Source organism: Lactuca saligna, chromosome 4 (genome assembly GCF_052625555.1).
Source record: "Lactuca saligna cultivar CGN05327 chromosome 4, ASM5262555v1, whole genome shotgun sequence".
NCBI classification, from domain to species: Eukaryota; Viridiplantae; Streptophyta; class Magnoliopsida; order Asterales; family Asteraceae; genus Lactuca; species Lactuca saligna.
Window position 1 is genome coordinate 89,350,623 of NC_136420.1, and position 23,792 is coordinate 89,374,414.

Genomic DNA, 23,792 nt, shown 5'->3' on the forward strand with positions numbered 1-23,792 from the left:
AAATCGAATACCCTTGGCCACGAACACTTAGATGAAAAACTAGACAAATGACCTAGACAAGCCCTATATATAGGGGACATTGGCCGCAAACTGGGTTTACGGTCGTAAACCTGTTTGGGGCTAGCTTGACTTAGTCCTTGTCGACAAGACCAAACCACAGACCGGACCCTTCAATCCCCCCTTGGTTTGGGGCTAGCTTGACTTAGTCATTGTCGACAAGAATAAAATCTAAATCGCCCATCACCCTGATCCACACCCTTTGTTAATGATGTCAGCAACCATAGATGTATACTCTTTAGCAGCTGGCTCAAAAATGTCTTCTGCAAATTTAATCTGATGTAGGTTCAACTAATGAATATCCCTCTTTCGAAACTGAAACAGATCTCTTTGTCATATAAACAAATGCATCCATCTTTAAGCTTTATGACAGCGGAGGCTGTAGTTTCATCGAAAACCGAGTAAATCATGGATGACAAAGATCCATCTGGATAAGTCTGAAGTATAGGAATCTGTTTTACTTGGGTATAGTTTGATGAAAGACTCTGCAGTCTTCATTGAAGGAAATCCTTTAACCACTTGATCTTCTAAAAAGTGCTTGAATTATGTTGCCTTGGGATTTCGTGAGGGATTTGCAAAGGGAGCTTTCCATAGTTCTGAAAGATCAACCTTGGTCCAGGAATGGAAATCATGACTATCTTTGTAGAATTTTCTGTTGCCCCTTTTGCATCTTATGAGCCACATGTTTAGAGTATCATGAAGGCCCCATGAAACAATTCCAGACCTATTACCATAGATATCTATAAAACTTTTTGCTTGAAAATCTGTGACGGTGATTTTGGGCTTATCCCCAGAAGCATTTTGATCCGAGCTCCTTTTAAACAAGAGTTGACTTTTCTCAGCTGCTTTCGCCAATCTGGCACGCTTTAGAGCTATGACATGGGGAGCTTAAACTGGTTCCATGTCAAAACAATCCACAAATCATGATGTTTGTACAGGTGGTGGCACAACCGAGGGAGCTTGAGAAGGAAGATACATCCTTGAATCATCAACAGAGGACTTAAACTTGTCACTAAGTTCCTCTTCCAACTTCCTTTTCAAGTCAAAATTGCTAGCTGTGAGGAGACCAAAGTGGGTCTGAAGATCAGAAATTTGTTTTGTCTTTAGAGTTTTATCTTCTTCAAGATCAGTAACTTGAATCTTGAGCTTGGCATTTTCACTCATAAGATCAGCCACCTGAATGTCAAGCTCAATGTTCTTTTGACTAAGCACATTTATTTCTTTTTGAAGCTCAACAATAGAAGGATTATCTTCTCCTAAGTGGCCTTCTCCGATAGAAATTCCTTTAGCTCTGGGAAAAGGCCCCGAGCTCTGTTCTTTAGCTAAAAATTGAGCAAGCCTCACAAAGGCAGCATCATGAGCAACTTGAGGAAAAGAAATTTTTGTTGGTTCAGAAGAACCACTAACATCAAAGTTTGTGCTTGGTTCTTCAAGATTTGGTCCGGATGGGTCAGCGGTAAGAACAAGTGTTGAATGAATGGGGAGACCTTAACATGGTTCAGATGTCAACACACTAGGTCTTGGTCATAGTTGTTATGGGATCACTCACAGGAGGCTCTGAGGTAAGAAGAACGTTAACAAGGGGAGGAATCCCTGAAACTGTCTCCTTATTAGTTGAATCATCAGCCATCTTCTTGGAGGTAGGATGCACATTCTTGAGAACATCTTCAGTTTCCCGTATCTCCGTTGATGGATGAGCAACATCATTGATACTGTAAAAGAACAAGTAAAGGTTTTCATTGGATAAAAGATTCTCATTGCTTCCAAAATTCAGTGGAATGTCATCCCTATCATAACCGGTAAGATCGAGATCTTCAAAAGAATTTTCAACATTTGCAGATGCAATCTTCTTTGTTCCTTCGTTGTAGTCACTTTGAACATGAACAGATGTCAAATCATGTTCTTCTGCCACAAATATACTAGGAGTAGCTTCCTTATCATGATCTGATACAGTTATAACATCGTCATCTGAATATACATGCTCTGAAGAAACATGCTCAGAAGACATTTTGTCTGAGGACCCATGAGATTCAGATGCATCATTTAGCTCAGAAAACTTTCCAAACTTCACTAGAGGAAACTTCCATTGAAAGACAACTTTACCCTTGTAATTCTGTTTAATCAGTCCAACAGTGTGTGGACCAAGAGATTTCATATCTAGGGCCTTTCCTTCTTTGGGCATCTCTGGGAATTGCAAATCGACAAACACTATAATAAACCTAGGATACATCAAGAAAGTATCTCTAGTCTTCACGTTGATGTTTACAAAGAATTCATTTAGAATAAACCTTGAAAAGTTGAACTTTATCCCTTCAGCAAGTGCGGCGATATCTCCTGTGTTTCTTAAAGAAAGTTCATTCACACTAGTCCGTCTACCAGATATACAGGTCACAAAAGTGTGAGCCACGAATCTCTAGTAAGGCAGCATGAGTTTCTTTATGGTGAGAGGAAAAACGACTTCATAGCCCATTTTGTTAAGAACTTCTTGAACTTCATCAACAACAATCTCAACAGGGTAGGTTGATTGATCATCAATTTGTAATGCATCTCTAATGATTTGCTCTGTGATGATAATTTTGCATCCTTTCACCTCAGCCTCAATGGACACAGATATGTCATCTCCTCGTTTCATCTGGGCAGACATCCAAAATTCTTTAATGATTCCTTGATACACAACAGGACTCACGGTGAGAGCATTGGACATACAACACTCCTTTAGCCCATGAATCATCGATTTGAACTCTCCATGAGCAGTAAGAGGTTCCACTAGAAAAATTGCAAGATTGTGACTGTCTGCGAACTTAAGACTTGCCATTTAAACTACACACAACATGCCAAGTGAGAAAATAAAGTATTTAAACGATATAAAATATATGGTTTCTCAATCAAACAATTTAAACTTCGGCCTTAAGAAACAAGTCAACAAATTATTGACTAAAATGCATTTAACAAAATGGGTTTTTGGCCGTAAACAACTTGATCGTACATGGCTGGCCGTATACGGTTGGGTCGTAACCGCCGATAATTAAAAATTGTCGATTAATCCCTCAAAACACCATTGATTTGATGAAAGAAACACACTTCACCAGTCGATTTTAACATACTTACAAGAATCATAAGTCAATTCCACGAAAAGTTTTTGAGAGGGTGAGAGGATTCTGAGGAGTTTTCGGCCGTATTCTTGAAAATGAGGGGTGGAGTGGTGAGTACGGATGTAAGCTCCCTTTTATACCTTGTTCAAATTTAGCTGTTATCCACACAGTGTAAGATGAAGTCCAAATCCCAAATTTTTCAAAAATAAAACATTTTGAGGATAAAAATTAAAATAAAAATAAAAGATAAAATAAAATAATAAAAATTTCTAAAGTCTAAACTTTTAAAAGAAAATAAAATTTAGACCATTAAAAAAATAAAAATAAAATAAAAATTTTAAAAAAAAAAAAAAAAAAACTTAATTCATCTCAACTGATACTGAACATAAATTTTGTGATACTGGGATCAAAGTTATTAGACAACCTTAATCAATTTGTCGGTACGTTTACCTTCATGTCTATGTTTGGTCGATGGTTGGTATTGTGGTCCATTTAAACATAAAGGATTTGTGATAAAATTTAGGACAAGTTAATAGTGACAATACAATGACTTCTGTAAACTTAGATATTTTTCTTAAAGGACCATTCAGCTCACGGTGACCAAGGATATTGTTGTCCACTTAAATCAGGCAGTGAGATCTACAAACAACCTCTAAGTGGTTTGATTTTAGTTGCACTAGAATGTGTTCCCCACTTCCCGTTATACCCTGGTTATCAAGAACTTCCAAAGGACTCGTTACTTTAGGTGAGTAAACAATTATTAAGGAGGAAGTGAGATTTAGAAATGGATGCATATGTTGTGTCCCAGGTCGGATATATTTCAATCACGCAAAGGGGACAACATATAGCTAACTAGGATAGAGGGATTGAGAGGTAGAATATTGCAAATGTTGTGTCACAGGCCGGATCTTCCGATCACGTAGAGGGGACAACATATGGCTAACAGATGTAGATAGATAAGAAGGTGTGTAGAGATAGAGTTGCAGATGTTGCATTGCAGGTCGGATCTTCCGATTACGCAGAGGAGACAACATATGACTGATAAAAAGAAAAGAAAGAAAATAATTTCCTACAGGCCTACTTTATCAGAACCCCCAGTCACCCTATCAGAACCAGAATTAAGGACATAAGTCTGTACATCAAGGAAAAATTGAGCCACAATTCTAGATGCGTATTAATTTAGTGTATCAGTTGATTCCCATGTATATCTCTTTGCTCAACCTATCCAAGCGTCGTATTGTCAGACTCAATGGAACTATCTAGGTTAAGGTTTGTCAGCTCTTTAAACTTCTCAAGTTCATCTGATCCTAGTCAAGCCCATTAAAAGATCCTTCATGTCTACCAGCGCATCAAACATAGAGCATAGACAATTCAACTTAGTCACCTTACACAGATTCATATTATCTGTTATCACATGATTATATCACCTCCCAGTAGACAAAACTAACAAAAACACATAGTTTTTTAATTTTTTATTTTCTAATGTTTTTTTTTATTTTTAAGTATTTTCTGAAAAAATAAAATAGAAATAACACTATTTTTGGATTTTTGATTTTCTATTTTTTGTTTGGTTTCTGTTTATTTGTCCCCCTAAATTTGTGCATGGGTGAGAATGAAATTAAAATGCGCAAATTTAAACTAACCTAAAACAAAAATTAATCATGAAAACGAATCATTTTTAAAAAGCTCACAAGCACATCGAATCGAGCTTTGTTAATAGGCTTTGTGAATAGATCCGCCACATTATTAACAGTGGGTACCTGTTCCAGCCGAAATAGAGAACGCTCATAACAGTCTCTGATAAAATGAATTTTGATATCAATGTGCTTGGTTTTGGAATGCTGGATAGGATTTTTAGTAATCTGAATGGCCGCCTCATTATCACAAAAGATAGGGGTTTCTACATAGTTCAAACCGTAATCCAATAGCTGATGTTAGATCCATATAACTTGAGAACAACAGGCAGAGGCAACAACATATTCTGCTTCTGCTATTGAGGATGAGACAGTGCGTTGTTTCTTACATTGCAATGAGACCAGTCGATAACCAAGGAATTGACACCCTCCTGATGTGGCTTTCCTGTCAAGCTCACAACCTCCATAATTACTGCCAGGAAATGCATATAAATCAAATTCAGAATTTTTTGGGTACCGAAGACCCAATTTTGGGCTGCTTTTGATATACCGAAAGATTCTTTTGACAGAAATAAGATGTGAAAGTTTAGGATTATCCTGATAACGTGCGCATTGACAAACTGCAAACATGATGTCTGGGCGGCTAGCAGTTAGATACATAAATGATACGATCATCGATCTGTAGAGAGTCTGATCTATGGATTCACCATCAGTATCCGGATTGAGCAAGGGTCTTTCGGCCATTGGTATCGATGCAGTTTTGGCGTCTTGAAACTCGAACTTCTCAAGTATATCCTTCACATACTTTGATTGATGGAGATGGTTTCCGGTTGACTTCTCTTGGACCTGAAGCCCCAAAAACATGGTCATTTCCCCTAAAGAACTCATCTCAAACCTCTTTTTCATCATGCCTTCAAACTCTTTACATAGTTGCGGACTGGTAGACTCGAAGATCATGTCGTCAACATAGATCTGGACTAGAATCTGATCATTGACAACATGCTTGATGAATAAAGTATGATCGATAGTGCCATGAGAGTATCCATGCTCGAGAAAGTGCTTTGTAAGAGTCGCATACCATGCTCGAGGAGCTTGATGTAACCCATACAACGCCTTGTCAAACTTTTAGACATGATTAGGAAACTTCGAGTTAACAAACCAAGGGGGTTGGTCAACATAAATTTCTCCTTTCACCTTTTCATACAAGAAATCTCTCTTAACATCCATCTGATAAACTGTGAAGTTCATGTATGAAGCATATGCAAGGAAGATACGGATAGCCTCCAAGCGAGCTACTGGAGCACAAACCTCAGTGTAGTCAAGACCCTCGATTTGTCTAAACCCGCGAACCACCAATCTCGCCTTATTGTGCACTATGACTCCGGAATCATCCTGCTTATTGTGGTATACCCAGCGTGTGTCAAGAGACTTTTTTCCCTTAGGTAATTCAACCAACATCCAAAACCGAAGTTGATCAAATTGATTTAACTCTTCATGCATAGAGTCTACCTAGGCTCATTCAAAGCCATTTCAACATTCTTTGGCTCTATTTGAGAGATGAAGCAAGAATAGATACATGTGCTCACATCTCCACTCTGACTTCTTGTTTTAACACCATCACCCAGCTGGCCAATAGCATTCTCGATCGGATGATCACATTGAATGCATGAGGGTATCTCCTAGCTGATGTCACTGAGGGAGACTAGAAGAGTGTGAATGTTGATAACTCCATCATTTGTTGAATGTTTGCACATCAGATGAACTTATCTCATCAGATGGATCTGCTACAAACTTATTAGCAATTTGTTCAGGAAATAGTAGTTCAATGAAATTTAGAGTAACAGCGGAAGCATATCTAGACATAAACTCTCTTTCAACAGGAGTAAGAGGAGTAGCATCAGCATCTGGAGCATCATGTTGAATGCGAGATTCTGGACTAGTAAGTGGAACAGATGACTCCCCCTGAGATATCGAAGAGGATACATGTGGAGCCCTGTAAACAAATTCTTCGTATTCATCTTCAAGAGCAATCTTCAAGCCAGAGGAAGAACCAGACAAAACATCTGAAGACACATTGAAGGATTTGAACAACAATGTGTAATCAAATAGCCAATCAGGACCCACACGAGCATTCGTTTCATTTTCCTCCAACCAGCAAACGTCGAAAGATTCAAAAATCTGCTTCGTCTTCTTATTGTAAATCCTATACGCCGTTCGTGCAACATACCCCACGAAGTAACAATCATCGGCTTTGGCATTAAATTTTGGGTTGGATTCTAGGTGAAGAAGGGTGCAAGGACAACCAAATACATGGAAATGGCTGACTGAAGGCTTATGACCATAAAGAATTTCATATGGAGTCTTCATCTCGACTTTGTTGATCAAAACACGATTCTGAACGTAGCAAGCAGTGTTAATCGCCTCAGCCCAAAAGAAAACAAGTAACTTAGAGTCACAAAGCATCATCCTTGCAGCGTCTTTGAATGTTCAATTTCTCCGCTCAGCAACGCCATTTTGTTGAGGTGTGCGAATAGAGCTGTATTGATGCACAATTCCCTTTTCTGCGCAAAAATGATCAAGAACTGCATTCTTGAATTCTATTCCATTATCAGTGCGAAGCGCCTTCACCCGGTTGTTGGTTTGGTTCTCAATCAACACAATGAACTTCTTTATCAGATCAGCAACCCCAAAATTTTTTAATAAGAAGAAAACCCACGTAAAACGAGAGAAATCATTGATCACAACTAGCCAATATGAGTTTCTATTGATGCTTAGGACATTGACCGGTCCAAATAAGTCCATTTGCAATAATTGGAGCACCTGGATGATTGAATTAACCTGTTTTGGCAGGTGTGGTTTTCTATGATGCTTTCCCAGGACACATGACACACACTTCTCAAATGTTATCAAGTCTCTAACGGGTAAGCCACGTACCATCTCATTTTTTGCAAGACGATTTAGATTCTTAACGTTAGCATGATCAAGTCGTCGACGCCACAACATTGCATTTTGTTCTGAGACCTTCAAAAAGAGGCAGGTGATTTGTTCTGGAATGTTACTGTTCATATCTAGGATATATGCATTGCCATCCCACTTTGATTTGACAAGGATCCACTCTTCCGGGATAACAATGCATGGCTTAAGGATCATACATTCTTTATCAGTAAAATACAACGAGTATCCTTTGTCGCAAATCTGAGAAACAATCAACAAGCTATGCTTTAACTCGGGAGCAAAGTTGACGTTCTCAAAACTTAGCACTCCATTTGTTACGGTTCCTCTCTGAGTAATCTTTCCACCTTCTCCACCCGCAAATGAAACATATCCCCCATTAACGGATCGAAGGTTGCTCAATTGGAAGATGTCTCTGCAAAAAGAGCGGGATCATTTAGATTTGGAAACCCAGGTCATTACTTTCCGGGGTTGACCCTTTGCTGACTCATATGTGTCTTTTGAAACTTTTAAGTTTGAATTATCATTTACTACCTTTCAGATGATGATGATGATTGGTTGAGAGTTAATTTGGGGATCCATTGATATTTAGGTTTCTTAACAATCACAGGTTGTTTTGAAACATATATCTTTTTAGTTTGCATTGAGCATCTGGATTTTCTGCCAGAAGTGGTTGAAGACCCAGATCCACTCTTTGACGAAACTGATCTTTGCGGAGCCTTGTTCGATTTTGGCAAACTGTTTGTGACTTTGTTATTAAAAACCTGTTTATTCTTTTGAAAAAAATAGCCCTTTTCTTGCTTTTATCATCCTTTTAATCATCATCTTGAGAGCGAGTTCTTGAGGACTTTCTAGTTAAATACCATCCTCTAGACTCATTCTCTCCTCTAGGTGACATAAAATGTACAAAAGCCCGATTGTGACAATTCCTAGCAATATGACCACAAGTACCACAATTGAAACAAATCTGTTTGTTGTTATTGAAACTGGTACTGCATTTTTCAGATTTATTTTCCTTAATGGCACCCTTACTTTTCCCACAAGAATAAGTGCAAGAACCAGATTGTGTGATAAGTGAGGGTGCATCAGGTTGTGTGACTTGTGGAGTAGGTGTGCTTGTAACAGACTCATCAGAAGTATCAAGATTATCAAATAAATTATCAAATATCTCAAAAAAAAATCAACTCAACAGGATCCGATGCATTATCATCAATTTTAACATTAGAAACATTAAAATTTTCATTCAAAACAGAACAGCAGGTTCAGACACAGTTTTATTATCAAGTCCAAACATAGTTTTATTATCACAAACAAATCCTTCAACTTCGTGCTTTGACTGATCTAAGGATTGATCTATAGGAGAAGTAGAAACATTAGTACATTCAGTTATAAAAACATAATGAAGTTCAAATAACATACATTATAATTTGTATAATAAATATAAAAATAAATTATACAAGAAAACATAATGTAGAAGTGTAAAACTGAAATTACCGATCATGATTTTTGTTTGGGATATGACTAACACTTCAATGGAAACAAATAATTATATATATATATATATATATATATATATATATATATATATATATATATATATATATATATATATATATATAGAGAGAGAGAGAGAGAGATTCAGGTGTTTAAAGTATGTATTGTGTTATTGTATGCATAATTGTAGGCCAATCAAAATTATATAATTAAATAAATAAATTTAGTCATTTGTTTAATAAATTCCAAAAATAAACTGGTCACCATCTTTCCCTCACCCCTTGTCGCATACATTAACCCGAATCCTAGATTGGATGCTCCAGCTGCAACCTCTTCAACCGCCGCCGCCTAACCGAGATTAACCGCCTCATCTGCTGTCGATGATGCCCTGAATACCCGAGCATTCTTTTGTGATGCTACTGCCGACAAAGCTAGAAGCCTGGAGCTGAATCTTGCACGATGTCGTCGCCTGTGACTGCAAAGATCGATGAGTTAGCGGTCACCGCCGCTTCTTCCTTCCCCGGTGATGCTAGCAGCAATTGGGATGACCGTTGGGGCTAACGAATGGACTTGGTTCACAGCTGCGTGGTCATGAGCGATCGGAAATCCTCGAGTAAGAGCATCTGATGTCTCTCTATCTCATCTCCTTCGCTATTCTAGTGGATTGATGTCATGAACGACACTGTCCCATAAATATTGATGATGCCACTTTTTTTGACTGATGAAGAACCCACCAGAAGTCTTCACAAAGGTATCGTTCTTAGTTGCTTTAAATTTTATCACATTCTAATTAATTAGGGCTATGCTTCAACCCAAACCGATTGTTAGTATATTTAAATTAGGTGTTTTTATCGTTCTCTCTATTGTAAGAACTATTTTTTTTCCAAGACTACTTTGTGATTCATGTTAAATAATGTATCAAAATACCTAATGTGAATTGGTTATCTAATGTGATTGATTTACTGTAAATCAATGAAATTTAATCGATAGGTTTAGATGAGTTTTTTGGGTTTGATTGGTTGAACACAAATCATGGTTGTTTTGGTTGTTTATTTGACAGATGAATGCTTCAACTGAATTGAAAGTTGTTTTCATGCACACCAAGTGCTCGCTAAAATGCTTCAACTGAATGGTATTTCTTCGTTGATAGAATTCTATCAGAAAAGAATGTGTTTTATGGTAATCATGAACATATTCTGTTAGAATCCCCACGAATTAATATAATTATTGGTAAATGAATTCCAATTCTATTAGAATGGAATCACAAATTTCAATTATGTTGGAATGAAGTATGGATATTTTTTCACTAATTTATTCATTGTATTTTCTACAGAACCTGACGCTTGAAGAACGGACCACGAAATTTGAACGATGCCTCTTAGCAACATTATTCTTTTATAATGTATTAGTGTTTTTGTTAGATTTTGATGTTTTTTTTCCTGATTTGAATTTTTTTTAGTTTTATTCTTTAAAAATAAATGTAATTCTTAGCAATTGTTACATGTATTCTATAAGAATTAATCTATTTTTTTTTTACTTCTTAAATTGATGGTTCGAAAATTTATTATTCTACAAGAAATTTTGTTATTTTTGAACATACTCAAACATATTCTATCAGAATGTCCGAACTAAAAACCTTATAGTTTGTAAGATCGGATTTTTAAAATTAATAGAATATTTGATCCTTTAAAATATACAAATTTCCTTTATTAAATCTTTTTTAACTGACTAAAATACCCTTCTAGTTAAAGTATATGGTATTTTTTAATTATATTTAATTAAATAATATGTATTAATCAATTTCTTAAAATAAGTAAAATGATTAACTCACATTTATACATACAATAACACAATAATTACTTTGAATAAAATAACCTAATCCTATATATATATATATATATATATATATATATATATATATATATATATATATATATATATATATATATATATATATATATATATATATATATATATATATATATCAAGCGGTCCAGTTCGGTTATCCCCGGATACCTAAGTATCCAAACCAAAACCAACCCGTTGATATTCGGTTTTTTTAAGTATCGGTTTTTTTCGGTTTCGGATCTGGCCGGTTCGGCTTGGTTTTTCGGTTTTGCGGTTTTTTTGCACACCATATCCAAGACAAGAAACTTCCCCAACCGCTGAATTGAAAGCGTGACGGGGCTGCACCATGTGATCGCCTATGACTCCTACTGTCCTACTGGAACAACCCCCTTTATCGCTTCCACGGTGGTTCTAAAGACCATCTCAACCACCACTTTCAACATTGTTTAGATGTCCACCAGAATGATTTTGAGCCCGATTTTGGCGTTCGATAGCAAGAATTGTTGAAGATGATGAATGGTTGTAATGAGAGGCTTGAACAATGGGATTTTGATCATTTTGTCATAGAGCGTTCTTCAAGTGTAAGCATGGATCTTATCTCAAGAAAGATAGGTAAGGGGTTTCAATGATGCACAATAGTGACAACATAAGCATTTTTTGGTACAACCCGTTGATGGCGTAGATGACGCGATTACCTTCGGGTACTGGTGCTTCAATGTTTGCTAGAAGATCAACAATGGACTTAATGTGGTTGCGATATTCCATAATAGACGAGTCTCCAATAACAATCCTACACAATTCATCATCGAGCTCCTTGGCCTTGGTTTCTTTATTTTCATGGAACAAATTTTTGTATAGCTTTCCATACGTCAGTCGTAATGGCATCAAATTTAATGATGGATTGGAGAACAGTTTGTGTTAGGGATCCGTACAACCACTGTTTGCCAATATTGGCAACTGTTTCCTATTCTTGATCCTCAGTATTTGTTGATGAGCCATCAAGATGATCAAAGACTTTGTATCCGATGCGATGGGTCTTAAAGAGCTCCTTCCAAGAATCATAATTGAGACGATCAAGATCAAGAAGAGGAACATAAGGTTTGATATTTGTAATCCCATGTATCTTTTTAGTGTGATTTGATTTCGGATTGGAGGAGCTTGATTCGAGCATCAATAAGCAAAGAAAAGAACAAAAAAAAAGGGAAGATTGATAAAGAAGCAGAATATGCAGCCACAGAGAGGGAGATGACAAGGGGCAAGGGTATACGGCTATGGTATAATGTGGGATACCATGTTAGGCTATATGGAGTGGTCACTACAAACTCACCGGAAAAGTGGTGCCACCTATGCGCCACATCACCTTCACCACCAACCCACTCCACTATGGAAATGGTCACCACTAACAACATTTACTTTTTTTTTTTATTATTATTATTTTAAAATTTTGTTAAGTAAATAACATAATTTTTAAAATAGGTAAATTTTTTTGTTTTTTGTAACACTATATGAAATAAAAAAAAAAAACATAATTTATAAGATAAATAAATTTTTTGAAAAAAAAAAAAAAAAAAAAAAAAAAAAAAAAAAAAAAAAAAAACTTTTCATTAATTAAAAACACAGAAATTTAAAACCTAAAATTACTAAAACACACATAAAACCTAACAAATCAACTACTACACTACTTAACTTAAAAAAAAAAAAAAAAGTAAAACACAAAAACCGTAGAACAGTACTACTCGTTGTCAACATCATCCTCATCCTCATCCTCATCCGCCTCATCGTCACCTTCTGCATTCTCGTCGTAATCATCGCCCTCATCCTCTTCGTCTTCATTGTCATTTCCCCCTTGGTGTTGTCTCTCCCATATGTGCTCGGTCAAATCGTGTCGTAGATTGTGATGTGTTTCACGATTTTGTATTTCCAAAACCCTAGAGAAGTATGTCGGGCTGCCAACTTGTATTACTGCACGTGGGTTAAGTGCATCGTTGTCGGTATATGAACAAATAGCTCTGCCCTCTTCTTCTATTATCATGTTATGTAAAATCACACAGGCAGTCAACATTGTCGTTAGTTTTGCCCTATCCCATGTTCTTGCTGGATGCTTGATTATGTGCCATCTTTGTTTTAGGACTCCAAATGCTCTTTCAACGTCCTTCCGTGCAGATTCCTGTGCTAACTTGAACAATTTTTGTTTCTCATCGGCTGGAAACGAAAAAGACTTAACAAATGTAGCATACTCTGGGTATATCCCATCACCTAGGTAATATCCATACTTGTATTCATTTCCATTCACAACGTATGACATATCTGGTGCTTTACCCTGCAAAATATCGTTAAATATCGGAGACGCGTGGAACACATTCAGGTCATTGTTTGACCCCGCCATACCAAAGAATGCATGCCAAAACTATAGGTCGTTTGAAACAGCCGCCTCCAGTATAACAGTTGGGACCCCATGTTCTCCTCGTGTGAACAGACCATGCCACGCATTGGGACAATTTTCCCACTCCCAATGTGTACAATCAATACTACCAAGCATCCCTGGAAAACCATTTTTAGCTTCATGCGCGGCATACAACTGTTCGACATCACTTTTAGTCGGATGTCGCAGGTATATGTCACGGTAAAGCTCTATAACATACTCACAGAAAAGATATGTACAATCTCGACCCATCCTCTCAGATATTTTCAGATACTCATCTGATGCGTCTGCGGTTATACCATATCCCAATTGTCTAAGAGCGGCCGTACATTTTTGTATTGTGGTAAAACCACGTTTACCTCTAGCATCCCAACGTAATTGGAAAAACTCATAATTACGTTCCAAATCTGAAGCTATACGTAAAAATAATTTTCTACTAATACGAAAACGGTCTTCGAATTTCGAAAGGTCATAAAAACTATCAGGGACAAAATAATCACGTACCAAAAGTTCATGTGCCGCCTCTCGATCCCGATTGATATATTTTCTATGTTTCTTCTCGCGATGTGAAGTTTCGCCTCTCTGACGAATCACGTCTTGTGCCGCAGATAATAGTGTGTGCAAAACCAAATTGTCATCAGAATCGCTATCCATTTTTTGGTTGAGTTTGTATGTTTGTTTTGAGAGAATTTGTCTGAATGTTTTTAAAAAAAATTGTATATGTGGATGTATATATAGATAGAGAAAGTAAATTAAAGAAAAAGATTTTTTTTTAATTAATACTCCAACAGTTGAAAATTGAATGACCAATCGATTTACGCGTCTTCGTCCGTCCTGGGAGCCATACCACGACCAACCCATTGAACACAGGGGTGGTGTTCACGCGTGGAGAGACCCTCCACGTAAGCATTCCACGCGTGAAGATCTCTCCACTCCTGCTAGCCTTACGGATGATATTTTCCCATAATGAGTGGCATAGCCTTAAATTCCAATAAATACATCATACAAGACCAATGGGCTAAATACAAAACATGGGCCGACTAAAACCTATAGAAATAAATGGGCTAACTAAATACTATATATATATATATATATATATATATATATATATATATATATATATATATATATATATATATATATATATATATATATATATAATCCTATTTTAGAAAGTTGTTTTGAACCGTTTCAATGTATTAGTGAGAAACGACCCTTATATAATGCTCATGTAGGGAGCATTTATGAGATAGCTTGCTATCAACATTAAATTTGAATATAATAGCAGAAAGCTTAAAATGATATTTTACTAGGCCTCAATTTAATTTTCACACAAATTAAACATCCGAGCTATCATAATACGACCTGATAGCATGCATCAATCGAAGAGAAATTTTTCTTACTAATTGTTTGCAAAAACTTATAGATAAGCACTTTCATTAACATGGAAAAAGAAATACCAAATGTAAAAGAACAATAACCAAGAGGGCTCCACCCCATTGGTTTATATTTTGAAGGAGTGACCAGAAAAGTACATTTATGGCCCTCATTTCAGATCCGATACATCTCCAATTTCATGTGACTCTTTTAATTATTGTAACTTATAATGTTTTTTTTCCCCCAAAGGGATTGTCTATAATTTTGTTCTAGTATTCATCTATTTAATTATATCAATTTATTTGTGCAGCTTTGCGGCCTGTTCAATTTGCATTTCATTATTTAAGCTATATTTAAATTGCTTTTATAACATTTAAAAAATAATATATATATATATATATATATATATATATATATATATATCTATATATATATATATATATATATATATATATATATATATATATATATATATATATATATATATATATATATATGATTCCAAATTCGACATTTTAGATATGATTTTCGAAATTTTAAAACAAATTAATATCTCATGTGTGAATTTATTTTCCTTATCAGTGGTTATACTTTGAACTGTATTAAATATTGAAGTGGAGAATGCAAAGTCAATAATTGACGTTAGAAATAAATGTAGACCAACTTCAACTTATTGTAACCTATGGTGGGAACTTTTATTTGAACGTGGTTTTTAATATTGTTAAATTTTAGAGAAGCATAAGCCATTTCACCTTTTAAAAGAACTCCAAAACTTTGATGTTACACGTTAATCCAATATATTTTTTGTTAACTTTAATGAAGCTGATTAATACATAACATTTTTTTACTATATATTCCTTTAAAACATAAATTATTATATGGTAAGAAAATGTTTGTACAAATCAACTCTCTAACTTTAAAGTTTAAACCCTGTTGCATATAGATAAACAATTAACGGATGGAGCATTAATTACATTTCACAACTTATTCCAACTGATTCCAATTCATAACCCATAACATATACTTAAATCTTAGATAACTTTTTTCCTAGATCCGAAATTAATCCATAACTCTAATACTCGTACTTTACCTTATACATTAAAAACATAGACATTATTATGTATTTAGAAAATTTGACTTTGAAAAGAGCCATACCCTAGATAAGTCCAAACATTACATGTACATAGAAACAAATCTACACCCTAGAATACATAAAAGTGGATGATCCACACCCTACAAAAGGACCATGCAATGCAGCTATATAATGGCTTGGTGTTATTATTTATTGCACCACTGAGTTCACTTTTTACAACTCTACATAACCCAGATCCAGCCAGTGGTCCAGTTCAACCTGTGGTGCCATTGAGCCATTCTTTCTATTTGGAACAGAGATCTTACATGTAGGGTCATGTTTTGGGACCATTTTGGATTTGGATCCTTCTAATTCAAAATATTACCCTATCCATAGATACGTCGACATATATCATAATTTAACGTGTATATTATATACATTTATACACAGTTTTAAGTTTAAACTCAGTCTCTTTAAGTTACCTACTAATTTATGTACACCCAGTTAAGGTTTGTAGGTTGTTACTATGTCTAAAGAAATCTAGCAATGTATTATGAAAAAGAAATAAAATGCATGTTGCAAGTTTATTATTAGAATTTTTATTTACTGGTAAAAGGTTAAAAGTATGCTATTGTTATGAGTAAATACAGCGTTCTCTATGACCTCCGTTTGAAGGTTGTGGAGACTAAATATCACACGATAGATGGGTAACCTCTCCTTGTATGTTTTCCTTGTTGATTGTAGTTTGACACATACACAACAAGAATTCGGAGACTAAATATCACACGATAGATGGGTAACCTGTCCTTGTATGTTTTTGGGACTACATAAGCAATAGCGGTAACACCAGAGTAGACGCGCTTGATGTCGCTGCTAAAACATCATTGTCGTCGCTATTACCGTCGTCGCTAAGATAACCACCGGTGATCCGTCGGAGACACGCTACTTTCAATCGTGACCCTTGGCTTGGCAAATAATCCAACGGATAGTGTTTGTTCCTGCGATAAGGCATTAGAGACTACCCCTTTAGCGCCGACACGTCGCCGCTAAAGGTGTCGATCCGTTGACTCACCCTTAGACCAAATTTGGCCCTATAATTCCTACCAAATCCAACGGTTGGTAATCGCCAGAAAGTGCGCGTATGATTCCCTCCATTTTGTCGCCGCAAATAGCCCCGTGTCGCCGCTATTAGCGTAGCCCTTTATGTTCCAGTTCGTCTTCCCCAGACGAACATTTCCTCTCCTTTCTTTCACACCGACGATCTGCAATTTCTGTGGCCACTCCCACCGCCCTCCACCGCTGATTGGGCTGCAAAGTCTTCTCACACCGTCGATTGTCGTCCAAAACTGAGTCCCACCGGCGGTATAACCTCCATAGCGACTGTCACCTCCAATTCCGACGGGACCTTCGATTTCGTGCTCATATCTCCGGCGAGGTTAGTTTTCAGGACCCAATTGTGTTTGCATTCTTCTTTTAACTCACATTAACACCACCGATTCTTATTTGAAGTGATTTGTTTTTTTTTTTCGTTCCAGCACCTTCACCACGACTAAATCTTCACCACCGTCTAGCTTTCATTTTTCCGGGCAAAATCAGGTTAGTTTGATCAGTTTCACTTGATGGAAACTGTGAAATTGTTTATTTTGAAGCTGTGAATTTGTTTATGAAGTTGTGAATGATTATTTTGAAGCTATGGAATTGTTTATCAAGCTGTGAAATTGATTTTGAGTGTGAACTTGAAATTGTTCTTTTTTTTTTTCAATTGTTTGAATGTATGTTTCAGTTGATTAATTTGATATGTTTCACTTATTGATCATGTATGAATTGAGTAGTTTATATACATTCACTTGTTGATCATGTATAAGTTGATGAATTTATACGTGAAATTGATATATATATATATATATATATATATATATATATATATATATATATATATATATATATATATATATATATATATATATATATATATATATATATATATATATATGAAACTATTGTATGTTTATCATGACTTTATATAAAATTTAAGAATATTCATATGATTATTAGAAATATATTTTATTCTATATTAAAAAAATAAAATAAATACATCATAATAGATAATTTTTTTCTATAAGCTAATGAAGAAACATTTGTCAAAAATGGTTTTAAAAGAAAAATAATAATAATAATAATAATAATAATAATAAACTAATTAAATAAATAACAAATATATAATATCGTTTAAAGTAAAATTTTGTAATAAAAAAAATAAAAATTAAAACGCTAAATCTCCTAAGTTCTAATTATTCAAAATAGAAAAATAAAAACAAAAAAAAAATTGATAAATGAAAATTGGTCAAAAAGGTTTTAAAAAGAAAAAGAAGAAGAACAATAATAAACGATAATAAACTAATTAAATAAATAACAAATATATAATACCGTTTAAAGTAAAATGTAATAATAAAAAAAACTAAAAATTAAAACGCTAAATCTACTAAGTTATAATTAATCAAAATAGAAAAAAAAAAGTTGATAAATTAAAATTTGTCAAAAAGGTTTTAAAAAGAAAAAGAAGAAGAATAATAATAAACTAATTAAAGAAATAACAAATATATAACATCGTTTAAAGTAAAATGTTATATTAAAAAAAATTAAAAATTAAAATGCTAAATCTACTCAGTTATAATTATTCAAAATAGAAAAATAAAAACAAAAATAAGTTGATACTTCTTGCCCATGTATTAGTGACGACAGACATGATTAATTGCGCCGCATTAGTGACGACCCGTCGTCGTTAATAGTATTAGCGACGACAGACATGATCAATTGCGATGATTTTTGTCGCTACTAAATGTTAGTATTTTTGCATGGATACTTCTTGCCCATGTGTTTGTGTCCTGATTTACACATCTCTAGTTTTATTGCTTACATGCCATTTAGACGATTACTCCCTACTTTTTGTTTCATTGTCTGTATCCTTTTTTTTTTCTTTTTTTTTTACGTGTCGGAGTTTATTAGTGTGATGCAGTCGTTTTACTTTATTTGGTGACACGACTATCAACATCTTCATCTCTTAACCATGTCAATGAGATTTTGTAGTCTGTTATTGTTGTTTGTTGTTGTTGTGTAATAAAAAATAAAGTGTGTTATTAAGGTAAATAAATGAAAATAAGTTACAATATTGTTTTAGTGTTATATATAAGTTGCTCTACTACCATCATTTCACAATATAAATGATTATATTTTGCTGAAATAGAACTATAAAAGAAAAGATATTTGTAGAAAAATTTAAGTATTAGGTAATAATTCATATATCCTATATTTATTATCAAAATTTTGATTTTTTAAGTTTTTATTTTTTAATTATGACATATTTTATATATATATATATATATATATATATATATATATATATATATATATATATATATATATATATATATATATATATATATATATATATATATATGAATCGATTGTTTCTAATTATTTTTTCATTGTTAAAAGTTTCATCAAGTAATATATAACACAAATAAAAATATTTAAAGTTAAAGTTAAAAAATAAAAACTTCGAAACTCAAAAGTGAACAATAAATATGGGACGGAGACAATAAGAAATACTTTTTGTAAAATGTTCAGCAGATTGCAAAATATAATTGTGATTAGGTTCAATACATTTTTTTTAACTAAAAAAGTTTACTAATTAATTTCATATCTATCTAAAATAATATATAAAACCATCTCTAATTTTTTTTGAACAAGAGATAATGTAACGACACAAATTTTTTAAATAAAAATTTCATTTTAAGTTAACCAAATATTCCCATAAAATTTGAAGTAATATTAACCATTGTTTTCAAAATTCATAATATTAAAATTTTATTCAAAATGTCAAAGTGTCCCATTAAACAAATGTCAGAGAGTGCACACTTCGCCATCAAGACTTGCCCTTGCATTAGCTCGGATGTACCAAAAACAATCAACAAACTGTAAGCTAATGCTTAGTGAGTTCCCTAAAGCATACCGCACACACAATCCACATAACACATATCATATTAGCTATAAAAGCTACATATATCACATACGTCATGCATACAACATATAGGGACATGGTTGTACAACTCGTTACTCGGTACCTGTTCCGCCAACAACCGAGTAGTGATTACTCAGGAGTACTCGGGAATACTCGGGGAGTACTCGGATTTGGTAATTCATGTAGAAATATTTTTAGGGAACTTATATATGTCAAAATCATAAGTTAAAATCTTAAGTCATTTGAAATATATAACAAAATTAGATACATGTAAATACACAAAAACTGAAAAACACATAATCGTATCACTTTGTGAATAATTACTGAAAATTTAAGATATATATATATATATATACACATATATATGTGTGTGTATATATATATATATATAGTAATAATCACATGTGTGTGTGTTAAATAATTAATCATTAAGTATATTATACATATTAATCACCGATTTGACCAGTTTTAACAACACTGTTCAGTTCAGTAAGGGGACGATCGAGGAGTACTCCAGATTCTGTAACTCGCATCGGTAAAGGGCCGAGTAGCGAGTACTCGGAGGAGTAATCAGCCAACTCGACGAGTTTTACAACACCGTATAGGGATGCCGTGGGATCATCCCCAGGGTTATACTCTAGGATGCCATAGGATCCCCAGATGGTCTTACACCTAAGTGTCATGGGATCTCCCATGGTCTTTAATAGGAAAGTCATGGGCTCTCTGCATGGTCTTACATCCGGTTTCCATGGGCTCACCCATGGTCTTTAGTAGGAAAGCCATGCGCTCTGCACAAGGTCTTACATCCAGGTGTCATGGGCTCTCCCATGGTCTTCCATACAAGCATACCACATATACAACTAGCATACTTCCTAGCACATAACCAACTATCATGCCTCAAATATAACTTCAGCTAGTGTACCACATATCATAAAATGGGCCAGCATTAGTGACTTAAACCCATTGGTATGGTGAGAAGACTAACCTTTGTCTGCTAAATCCGAAAGCTACTCTCCAAATAGTCTGCAACCACCTATGTTGAACAATCTTATCGTTACCTAATGTTAGGACCGGACACTATCCAATTGAAGACACCAAACCCCAAATCCTTTCATAATGGCCCAAAGAGTCTTCCTTTGCTAGTAAGCCTAAAGTCCATGTCCAAATTCAATAATGGGCCTCATAGCCCAATAAGGCCCAACCAAAGCATCCATGGCCCAAAACATATCATATGGCCTACTAAATCCAAAATGTGATCAAGCCCAATGATTAATTAAGGACCAAAAGCTTACAAGAACAAAACAAGTCCGACTCCATATGTTGTGCATACTCCTTGCGTACCACCCTAGTACGCGCAACGTACTAAGTCCTTGGGTCATACGCGTTGCGTACTCTAATATTAGATCTGAGCTCATTAAGACGTCCTAGGGCATAAAGTTGGCAAGTTTATGCCCTTGCATGCTATATGGGACTTAAAAACTTCATTCTTCACATTAGGACTTCATATAAGGCTTCAAACTCATGCATGGAGTCTAGATACTCCCCAAGCTAGCACCTTTATGCATCTAGCAAGCTCAGAAAGTTTAGATCTAACAATTTCAGCCTCTGGAGTTGCTCAACTCTCAAAAGGAGGTCCAAAACTAGCTAAAGGGACTAAATAGAAAACCCTAGCTAGATGTAATGAATAAGATGACAAGATCAAAGCTTTATACCTCCAAAAGCTCTTTAAGGTGAACTAGATGTAGATTCTTGAAGCCCAATGCCACTCCAAGCTTTCTTTGCAACTCCTTCTTCTTGAATGGACACTAAAATGGCCACAAATACACTCCTTAAGCTTAAAACACACTATTTAATGATTTTAGGGTTTTCAAGGATGTTCGAAGGTGAAAGAGGATGATTAGGTGAAGCTTAAATGAGATAACGATGCTTATATAAGTCTCATGTTTGGAAATTAGGGTTTGAACATCTGTCAATTACGCCCCACGTACTCTTTTGTACGCCCAACGTACGTGCTGTCCCTCCGCGATCATCCATGCATAGTACGCTAAGCGTACCCATGAAGTACGCCCAACGTACTCAAGGGACTTATTATGCAACATTTAAAATTTCAAGGGCTTCAAAGGTAATACCTGATTTGGAGTGTTACAACTCTCACCCACGTACTCAAGGGACTCCTCGAAGTCCGTAGATTCAAGCAGATCGGGGTAATGCTTCCGCATCTCATCCTCCGGCTCCCATGTCTATTCGGAGCCCCTTCGGTGCTGCCATTGCACCTTTACTAACTGCATTTCCTTTTTCCGAAGAACCTTGGTCTTCCTATCTGAAATCACAATGGGCCTCTCAATGGAGTTTAGGCTCTCGTCCACTTGAATGTCATCTAGAGAAACGACTGCGGCTTCATCTGTGACACACTTCCGAAGCTGAGACACATGGAAGGTGCTATGTATCTGGGTAAGTTCATACGGTAGATCCAAACGATATGCCATATTGCCTACCCGGGTCGTAATCCCAAATGGTCCAATATATCGGGGTCCCAACTTGCCTCTATTCCGAAACCTGATGACTCCCTTTTATGTTGAAACCTTTAGTAACACGAAGTTCCCCACCTGGAACTCAAGATCCGATCGCCGCTTATTATCATAGCTTTTCTGACGGCTCTACGCAACTCGGATCCGGTTGCGCACTTGCTGAATCAACCTGGTAGTCTTGAGAACTACCTACGTGCTCCCCATGACTCGGTGTCTAACCTCACCCCAACAAACCGGGGTCCTACACCTCCTACCATATAACATCTTAAACATAGGTCGATTGATACTGACATGGTAACTATTGTTTTATGAAAACTCTACCAATTGGAGATATGTATCCCAACTCCCTCCAAAATTAAACATGCATGCCCGAAGCATATCCTCCGGTGTCTGGATCGTCCTCTAACTCCGGTCATCTGGCTGGTAGTGGTACGTCGTGCTAAAATGCAACTGAGTGCCTAGTTCCTCGTGGAACTTCTTCCATAATCTAGATGTAAATCAAACATCTCTGTCAGAGATTACTGACATTGGCACCCTATGTCTAACCACCACCTATCGTACATAAATATCCGCCAACTTCTTAGTGGATATACTCTCAGAGATCGAAATGAAGTGGGCACTCTTCATCAACCTATCCACAATCACCCATATGGCGTCCATACCCCTCGCTGTCCTTGGCACCTTTGTAATGAAGTCCATAGTGATCTCTTCTCACTTCCACATGTTAATGGGTAACGGTTGTACCTTGGCATGAGGCTGCTGTGAAATCCCCAATTTCACGGCCAGAAAAGACCGATTTGTTTATCCTTTGTTTTATAATATCAGAGTAAATCTTTTAAATAAAACAGTTTCGGAATTTGTTCCCAAAACAAAATATGATAACCATTTATCAAAACATTTCTCAAAGAGAATGTATTTTCATTAAATAATAAAAACCTCGGGATGTCATGTTCCGATACAGACCAAAAGCATAAACAATATAAAATACACCTTACAACAGTTATTTATAACTACTGATCTATAATCCAAACCCTCTCGTCAAGTCCACCAACTTATACTCTTGTGCCATTACCTGTAATTCAAAGAAAACTGAGTGGGTCAGGCTTGGGATCCTGGTGAGCATATAGGGTTTTCAACCCACAATAATTAATTAATTTAATTTCATCAACCAATAATAACCAAATTACCCATTCCCATTATTCTCACTTTTGGTCCCTAAGACAACTAACATAAGGGACCTAGTCTAAGAATATTTCATCGGGGCAACAACACATGCTTCGGGGGTTCCTCAGCAA